Source organism: Cynara cardunculus (assembly GCF_001531365.2).
Source record: "Cynara cardunculus var. scolymus isolate 2C chromosome LG 11, CcrdV1, whole genome shotgun sequence".
NCBI classification, from domain to species: Eukaryota; Viridiplantae; Streptophyta; class Magnoliopsida; order Asterales; family Asteraceae; genus Cynara; species Cynara cardunculus.
Window position 1 is genome coordinate 18999916 of NC_037538.1, and position 10734 is coordinate 19010649.

The window sequence follows — 10734 nt, forward strand, 5'->3', positions numbered from 1 at the left end:
AAAAAGGAGTGACACCTTTCTACATGGTTTTTGGCTAAAATCCGTGTATTAAAAGAGAGACTTTCATATAACCTTTTAATAGTGCTAATTCATATAGACAAATAAATCTTTACAAACATCTTAATTCATAAAAAGCTTCATAAAAAACTAACCCAAACAACCCCTTACGTCAATTGATCATAACGCTAATCGACTTTTAACAAGATGCGTATTTACAAACATTGGAGGGTAATTTTTCACTTTTGGTACATATAGTTTCATTTTTTAAACTTTGAACCATTATTTGACATTATATATTTAGAGAATGACCAATCCACGAGTTATCTAGTTTATTAAAGCGCGTTACAAAAATGATATAGTCAATATAATTGTAAAGATATAAACTACAATAACGTTTAAGGAAAAGTTGTATCAAAAGAAAATGTATATTATTTTGGTTCCTGGTTCAACGTATTTCCATTTTCATTTCTATTTTAACCTAACTTTGTTATTTTATTATCTATTTTCCACATGTTTTATAATTTGTTTGAATTTACCAATTTTTATATTTCATTATTAACTAGCAACCAACCAATATTATAACAATATTTATAGAAGCCAATGAATATGTGGCTGAGGTACTCTATCTTCATTGAAAATAATTTGGTTGACCATGAAGCAAATGCTTGTTCATGCATATAGCAACAAAATGTGTGACCATTTATTAACTATATATTTTGGCATTTAATTGTTAGCTAGGAACATTGAGTCTTGGGACAAGATATTTAGATTCTCAAAACCTATAAACTTTGTTATCATGTTCATTCAGAAATATTAAAAGTTATCAAAGAGCCTTTGTCCTAACGGTATGTGAGTCATTGACCTTCTAGAAGGTCAAGGGCTCAAACCTCACCAAAGATAAGAATGGTGTGTGAGTTTATTTGTTCTATTTGCCGTATATAAATATTAGATACTTCAAAAAAAAATATTAAAAGTTTGAAGTTAAAGTGATGGTCTTTTTGCCTCTTTGATGTTTAATGATTAATAATAGTAATAATAATATATGGTAGTTTATAAATAAACATCTGTATTAAAATAAGCATTTATATTTATATTTTAAAATTATTGTTCATCTTTAATAGTAAATTTTTTTTTTCTTTTCTGTCTATAATTATAATTATGAGATGTAAAAAATTTATTTCTATATTATTAATAATAAAATATTCTTTTAATTAATTAAAATTGTAATAGATACTCAGTCTTAAAACGGTGTCCTTTTTCATCGGAGATATTTGTTTTTAGATGCAAGCAGTAATTGTTTCTACCCGCCTTTCCACACTCTATGAGATAAGATATTTGTCGAATGTTCGTTATAGGAAGGTAGGACAAGTTTGGCTAACTCTAAATAACTTTGTTAACCTTTCCATCGACCCATTTTGCGATTTTTTTGTAAATAAAGTTTTAACAAACAAATAAGTCGATTAACTTGTATTTTTCTTTTGACAAGCATATATGTGATGTCTTTGATCATGAGGTTATATACCACGTATCATATTTGTTATGATCTCTTTGTTGTATCATCAAGGTTGTATCCAATATACCTTATGATGCGGAATAGATCCAGGAGCTAGTACACTCTTTCATGTGTGAACGGAAAAGTGGGTGGAAGGAAGACCAATTTAAAACGGTCATAATTTTCTATCCATTAGAGTTACGGTACCTATAGGATTATGCACGAAAAGCTTGCGACATGCTAAACATCATGACAAATGGCTGAAAATAGTTTGGCCCAAAATCCCTCATCTAGAGACTCGAATCCGGCCTTGAAATTTTTTTTGTCATTTTTTATTGATACGGAAAAATAATGTATTTATGTATATGTAAACATTGTATCTGTTTTTTCTCGGGTTATAAGTCACTTAACCATTTATTGAAAACAACCATCTTGTGTGGTGGAGGTATGGTAGCAAAACCAACAAGCGTACGTGTTTGTTTACCTAAGAACAAATGATATATAGACAAAACTTGCTACCATTTTCCTTAGATGTTTGGAATTAACTTTTTTCTACAAGAGATTTTAAAAGTATACATCCATTTTCATCCATTTCCCTTTCACATAAATAAATTATGTATTTACACTCACAATCACGATCATTTTCAATTTTTAGACCGGAAGAGTTGATGACAAACATATTGTTTCTATCGTCAATGATAATGAAATTAGAGGACGTGCTTCAACTGCTATACTGCAACTGCATATATAGGTTGATGTATTTGTTAATTCAAGTGTAAATTTCTTATAAGCTCACAGTTTTGATGATTGATAAATTTGCCCCTATCGTTTTTAACGAGTTTGATGGCCTATTTTTTTTTTTTTAAGTATTATTGACAAATTTCATCATCAAAAAAAAAAAAAATACAATGATAATTCGAGACACAAAAGTTATACATTAGGAAACATGTCAAGAATCAAAACATTTTAAGATTGGGCTTAAAGATCAGTTCAAACCGAGGCCTGTGCATCTCTGCCTGTGAGATCACATCCTAACTCATATGTGTGCTTTAGATTTGCATCCACGATTCTACGTTACTTTCATCAACAGACATTTCATCAAATTATGCAAATGACGTCTTGTTTATTCTTTATCAATAGCGATTCTAAATCTATACACATGCAATTCATCATATATAAACGACATAACATGAACATGTAAACATAAGTTTTGCACATCATATATTTTATAAAACACATATATTTTAGTTTAAAATACATTAAATTGACCAGTGTTTTGGACCATAGGTCCAGCTTGCTAACATCTGTGGACCAAAACTTATTTAACACACATCAACATTGTAACAACTCGAAATTCCACATAACAGATAACTAGAAATATGTACATAACACGCCACATTGGGTCTACAGATTGGGTTCCGTTCTACAAAACTCTACAACTATCTAAAATCCACTACAAACTTTTTTATTACAATATTTTAATATCAAGAAGATATAACCTTATAATACAATGATACTTGACATATAAAATTTGAAAATAACACCGTCTCACACTTTTCCATTACCTTCTAAAACCTACTGCCCTGAAATGAATACTCTTCAAAATAAAATGAGGGTTATACCATATGGTCTAATGAGAAATTCCCTATCAATTTAATAAATGTAATAAAACCAGTTTATGTAAAACTTCTCAAATCAATAAACATATAGCCATCATCCCGGCACAATCCAGTCAGTCGGAAAACATTTAAATATGTTATCATAAGTTGGCACCAAGGCTCAATCCCCGATCAGGTTGCAATCAATGTCGGCTATGGGCCGCCACACAAAAACAATTTCATGAGCACTATATATATATATATATATATATATATATATATATATCCCCCTACATGGACCATCATAGTCCTAACACACTCTGCTTCTGTTATGTAAGTTCCTTTAACCCAAAAATCAAATCATTACACCACATGTGTTAATTTTTAACATGTAAAAAGATATATCTTATCATAGTAAATGGTAATAATCTAAACATACTAATATGATACAACATCAAAGTAATAGCCATTTGATAATATATATGTATTTCAGTTCAAAAATGATTAAAAGAAAACTCATCTTGATGAAGACAAACAAGGAATTTAAACTTCAACTAGAAGGAATGATCGAAACCGAACACTTGAATCTGAATACAAGAAGCATGAATCACAATTTAAACAAATAGACTACACCACAACTCCAAACAATCTCTAAGACACCTAAACGATGCCCCAAAAGACCCCAAAATACCCTGAAGCAAAATAAAAAAACACACCAACAGGGACTTATGCTACCTAGCCCGCGATCTAGGTCGTGGGGCTACTCGTTTAACCCCCGAGAATGCTCGATTCTTCCACTATTGTGACCATTAATTCTAGATTTCATCAAAACTCAAAACCAAGCATATTTTTCCAGAATATAAATGATCAAAACAGATTCGAACCATAAAATTTCTAACTTTTTGACATAAAATCCAACTTAAACCCATAAAACCTTATGTGAAACCAAATTGTTGATCCTCTTTCATTGATTTGATGATAATATCATTTACCTATCAAAGTATAGTCTTTCTGTTGAAGAGACCTCCAGCGTCATCCCAACATTCAGCAACCAAATGAAGCTTATCATGCACGTTTGTTTTGTCTTGTCTTTCCACACACTAAGGACAAACCCATACCTTTTCTAGAGTATAGTACTGTACGGAGCCACTCAGTTGACTCTAGTGCTCACCAACTCTGTGAAAAGATATCTGCTAATGAATAGACAAAAAACTATTCAATGTAGCAAAGGACAAGATTTCCTCCAAAAGCTTGACACATATTGTGTACATTCCGAATTGCATTTAATATAATGAGTATAAACAGTTAAATGTTCTTTACTCAGTTATATCATCTTCCTCACTCTAAGAAGCTTACCCAAGAAGTTACTTCTCTCACTACTCTCTCTCTAAGCAGAAAGAACCACTTTGAACAAGTGAAAAACACATTTCCAAGTATTTATTTCTTACAACAAATCTTTTCTCTGTGCTAAGTGTATTTGTGTGTATTTCTAGATTGTTTAGATGGGTTTTCTTTATCTTATCTTTCCTACAAACAATCTATAAAATTTGTATTGATCATTCTTTATCAATATATAATTTTTAAAGTGAAAGTTTATGTGCTTGTATTCACCCCCCTCTTCTACAAACTGTTATTTATAAACTCTTGTAGATCCAGTTGGGACCAACAAGTGGTATCAAAGTAGCATTTACTTTTTGTGTTCTTTTGTTGTTTTATTGGCATTTTATTATCTTTTATTCTCTAGATAATTTATTCCTTTACAAAACATTAGCATTCACTTTCACGATAATGACTCTCTTGCCAAACCTCCCCGTTTCATAAGAGACAACTTCAATCTCTGGAAGAATCAGATGTCTCTCTTCTTGGAAAGTGTGGATCCTGAGATTCTATACTATATAGAAAATGGACCTTATGTTCCATATGCTATATCTCCAGCAGTTCCTGCAATTGCTACGACTGCAGCAATTCCTGAATGGTAGATTCCAAAGCTCCTTCATCAATGGAGTGATGAAGACAAGAAGAAGATGGCTTTAGACACTTGTGCGAGGTCTATAGTAGCCACATCTCTTCTTGACGAGGTATATCACTCTGTGATGAAGCTCAAAACCTCGAAATCTACGTGGGACACTCTATATGTTCAATATGATGGTACTATTGAAGTACAAGAATCGAGGAAGATTAATTTAATAAGACAATATGAAAGTTTCCTTTGTAGAAAGAATGAATCATTATCTAAAGTACATCAACGTTTAATTGTGTTCTTATCGATTTGAGGACAATTGGAATAGAATATTCCAACTCTGAGACTCTGACCAACTTTCTTAAATGCTTTCAAGAATCATGGAATCATTATACCATGTGTCTCAAGATGTCTAAGGACATGTCCTCCCTCTCTCTTAGCTCTCTTTATGGGATACTACTCAATTATGAGCAGTCCTGTTAGCTGAAGATCTTTTAAAAGATTCTAGAGAAATGAAAAGCTCTTCGTTAGCTTTGATCTTTGAAGGTCCTCATCTGACCCTTCTAATTCTTATATCCCTCCTATTTCTTCTATTTCTTCTGATTCTTTAACTGAGTTAGATCCTACTAACTCTGAGGACTTGTCAAATCCTAATCTTTTAGAGTTTGATAAGTCATTGGCCCTTCTAACAAATCTTTTAGAAGGTTTGCCAGAAAGAGTAATTTTCGCAGACTGTCAAGCCAAAGTCAAATCCTATGGACAAGGATCCAACGATCTACTTCAACTGTAAACATAAAGGTTACTTCGCAAGTGAATGTAGGTCTAAGAAGACTGTGATGCCATCTTCCAAACCCTCATCCTTCTTCAAGTCCAGAGATGATAAATATCTAAAGCTGAAGGAGAAGTATAAGAAGATGAAGAGTTCTCAGCGTAAAGGCAAAACTCTTATCACTGAAGAACATGATTGGGCTGATTCTACTAAAGAATCATCCTGTAATGAAGAAGATATGGCCTATCTCTGTCTAATGGCCAAGGATGTAAAAGATGAGCCATCAGAGACATCATCCTCCAGTGATCCCTCATCATCTACATCTACTCAAGTATGTTCCCTGAATAAACCTTCTTTTTCTGGCTCTGATAGCCTATCAACACTAGATACGCTAAAAGTTGACCTTTACAATTCCCTGAATGGCAAATTCAAAACCGAAATGCTTAATCTTGATCTTCAAGAAAAATTAGAGAGATGTTATACTATGATCAAAGAGCAGACTAAGATTGAAAAAAATCTTAAGGATCAGGTCATTGTAAACCAAACCATTAGCATCGAAGATGAGCAGGCTATGGCTGAGGGGTGAGCAAGTTATTGCTGAACTCAAGGCTGAGAAGGCTACCATTGAAGGGTAGTGCAAAGCCTCCGTTAAGGCCCCTGAGATCATTAATGCTCAGATCCCTGCCAAGATAAAGACTGGTCTAGGTTTCTCTTATGATCAAGAAGACTGTGTCATTGAAAGGTCCATGCTAAAGTTTCGCACCTTTGTCTCTTTCATTCACGACACTTCTTCCTCTTAGTTTTCTTTTATGGAGAGTCATCTTGAAGGAACTCCTTCAAGTTCAGGATGCAAAGACAAAGGTAAATCCATTGTCCTCGCTCCTCTTCCCAAGAAGGCCAACAAGTCAAATAAATCCAGATCTAAACCTTCAGCTTGTTCACGTTCTTCTTCAGAGAACAAAGTATTTGAATCCACTTAGAAACCTAAGCCAAAGCTTAAAGTGAATCTTTCACCATGGTATCCAAACCCTCAGTTGTTCCTCCTCAAACAAATGAGAAGGGAATTATTGGAGCTTGTCCCTCTTCCATTCCCTTGGACCTCTCTAACCATTTAGTTGGCTTCATCTATAGGAAGTGTAGACACTGTGGGGAAACTACACATATTGCCAGTAACTGTCCTTCAGCTACCAAAGCTGGTTCGCCAGTTAAGGTAAAGAAAGTAGTCAAGGCTTAAAAATCAACCAAGGTGAAATTTTCAACCAAAGTTGTGAAAGCAACTAAGGTGAAGATGTCCACTGAAGCCTCTTCTTCAGGCTTAGCGAAGACACCTGTTGACCCTGAGTCTTCAACGTCAGTAGATGTTACCTCTAACTCTGCTGGACCCATTGATAAATGGGTACCAAACCAATCTTAATTTGTTTTCTTGTGTAGGAAGTCAAAGGTATTGGTATCTTGATAGTGATGCTCAAGACACATGACTGAAGACAAATCCCTGCTCACTAAATATCAAGATGAAAGAGGTCCTTCCGTAACCTTTGGAGGAAACGGATAAGGATATATCAAAAGTTTTAGTATATTAACCAATGGTGTAGCTACATTCAAACGTGTTGCATATGTTGAAGGACTGAAGCACAATCTTCTTAGCATTAGTCAGCTGTGTGATAAAGATTTCACAGTGAAATTTTCTATGAACTCATGTTATGTCCTTGAAAAAGATGCCAATTTCGCTCTTACAAGCTCTCGTTTAGAGAACATGTACATCATCAACATGGATTCTTCTCTAAATGAGAATAGTTGTTTTCTTTCTAAAGCCTCTTCAGAAATCAACTGGCTATGGCACAAACGACTTTCTCATCTCAACTTCAAGATGCTGAATGAGTTGTTTCGAAAATATCTTGTCACTGTCTTTACTCAACACTCCTTTGCAAAGGAATCTCTTTACTCAGCGTGTGAAAAGGGAAAGCAAACATAGTCTAGATACAAATCTAAGCAAGTCTCTTCAGTGACCTCTCCTCTTCAGCTATTGCACATGGGTCTCTTTGGTCCAGTCAACATGCAATCCATAGTTGGAAAGAAATATACACTTGTAAATGTTGGTGATTATTCCAGGTATACTTGGGTCTTCTTTCTCAGATCTAAGAGTGTTGCACCTGAAGAAATCATCTCGTTCATCAAACGCATAGATGTACTAAACAACATAAAAGTATGGTCTATAAGAAGTTATCATGGTACTGAGTTCAAAAACAATACTATTGATAACTTCTTTGAGAACAAGGGAATCTCACACAACTTTTCATCTGTGAAAACTCCACAACAAAACGGAGTCACTGAAAGAAGAAATCGAACAATCATTGAGGCCACTTGATCCATGCTCAGTGAATCTTTTCTTCCCTACTCAATTCTAGGATGAAGTTGTCAACACTGTTTGTTTTACTCAAAATCGGTCGCTAATTGTCACGAGATTCAAGAAGACAGCTGTTAGGACCTGTAATTTCAACTTTGATATTTGAACACTTACTCTGAATGATCTCTAGGACGATTACAGTGCAGCGGAAACAATGATAAGAACAAAACAGAGTAATTAACCAAGAACACACAGATTAATATGAAGAAGATGAACGCAATAGAATAGCTTCAAAGGTTTTTCAATTGATTGAAATATAGACGATTACAATACGGAAGCACACTGAATTACAAAGGCCTAAGCTGCTATTTATACTAGCTCCTAACGACCTTTCTGACATGACCTAGACGTGTGAAATCATCCAAGCCGTCCAAATAAAGTTGATTAAAGACCTAGTCACGTGAGAAGCATGTGCAGCTAACCACCTTTGAAAAACAGCAGAACAGGATCTTCACAGAAGACGAATCCACAGACCCTCTGTGAGCCATCTCAGAGGCTCTACTGTAGTAGACTTGTATGATCTTATTGCCAGAGGACCATTTTCCAGAACCTCTGTGAGAGACAACAAAGGTTCTGTCATTCTTGACTTGCACGATCAAACAGCTTTTGTTGCTGGTCCTCTGTTATCATCTGTGGAAGATACCCTTCTGTCAACACTTGCAGAATACTTTTTCATACTTTTACATTAAGTTAATATTAGAGCTTACAATCTGCCCCTAAGTATGAAAAAGTAAAAATTGGACAAAGAATGCAAGAAATGACTAATTTGAAAGAATTACAAGAGGAGATTAAACTCATCCTCTGAAAAGAATTACATAATTGAAAGAATAGAAAAATTTGTTGCTCAGGCCTATACTATTANTTGAAAGAATTACAAGAGGAGATTAAACTCATCCTCTGAAAAGAATTACATAATTGAAAGAATAGAAAAATTTGTTGCTCAGGCCTATACTATTACGGAAGATTAGTCCACCGCAGAGTATGGATAGTCATCTACGGCAAATTGCAGATCTGACTTGATGGTTCTGTAGACCTTGAATATCCACTCTCTGAAGGAGACTTGAACTTTAATTGCTTCCAGAATACCAGACACTTCATCCGCCCTTAGATGCCCTCTGTCCACCTCTGCTGCCACTTGGTTGAACACCCACTCAAGAGTCTCTGTCGCATATTTGTTCACCTCTGTTGGATCAAAGAACCTTAGAATGTCATCATTGTCCAAGAACACAAACCCAAAGACGGGATTATGGACAATAGTGTTGGGATGACATCTAAATAGCCAACTTGGCCTGTTCTTCGGAGGGGAAATCTTCAAATCTGTTTGGGCCAACCTCATCGCGATATCGAAGTCCTTCTGGCTATAGTATTTCACTTAAGCACGCATCACCTTAATCAGCCTTCTGAGGGAAATCGAATAGCTTGACCTCCTCTCCGTGTATTTGTTAAGAATTTTGTGCAAGAAGATAAGGTCAAATACACAGAGGTTGTGGAGGTCAGCATCTGTGAATGTGTATAGGTTGCCGTCATCCCTCTTCACCACATATTGAGCATAAAGCACGGTCTTCTTCAGCATAGTCCTTGGAGATATGGTTTCAAGGGAAGTTATCACGTGCTCTTAGAAGACCTGCTCGCGTGGCCTTGTAAGTTTTGAGAAGTGAAACTTTGTAGCTGCAGAGGGTATACATGTAAGCTCTGGGTCGTAAGGGGGTTCTGTGTCCACGACAGAGTAGCGCCATCGCAGAATCTCCTCCATAGTGGTTACGGGCTCTGTGCGCACTTTCTGCGTAGGAATCTTGCTCATAGAATCAAGTATCTCAGAAACCCTCCCCACTGTGGCAGATTCTGGTATTCTGGTTTCCTCTTCTTCTAAAATCGGCCTCTGGGTGGACCCCTCTGGTAGGATTGGCTTGACAGTTCCTACCAGAGCGTCGAACATTCCCGTGGACGTTTCCTCCTTTGCCATCTTGGAGGAAGAGCCTTCTCCAGCTCTGGGGATGCGGGCTCTGCCCTTTCTTGCTTGTGCCTCTACCAAAGACGCCTTTAACGCTTGAACGAGTTCTGGGTTGTCATACTCTTCTTCATTTATCTCCTCTGGTGTCTCAGAGCTTGACCCCTTCTGTGGCGACTCCTCTACAGCTTTACCCTTGCCTTTCCTCTTAGGCTCTAGAGATTTATCTTTTGAGAACAGGGCAGCTGCAGAGTCCACTATCTTTAGTGGTTTGGCAAAGGTTGTCTTCTTAGGCTCTTCAGCTTTCTTCTCTGTCTTCTTCTTCCCCTCATGACGATCATGGTCATCACCTCCTTGATCGTCATGGATTTTGATGGCTTCTGCTTTGCAAGTAACAAGGGGAGCCTTCTTCAATCGCCTTAGGATTCTGGTAGCCGCCTTCTCCATTTTCTTGATCACCACCTCAGCGTTGACAGAGGCGTTGTTTATATCGATCTCTGTGGCCCACTTCATTTTAGAGAGGCTGCGATAGATTTTGCTTCTGAAGGAGTCACCCTCTTTGA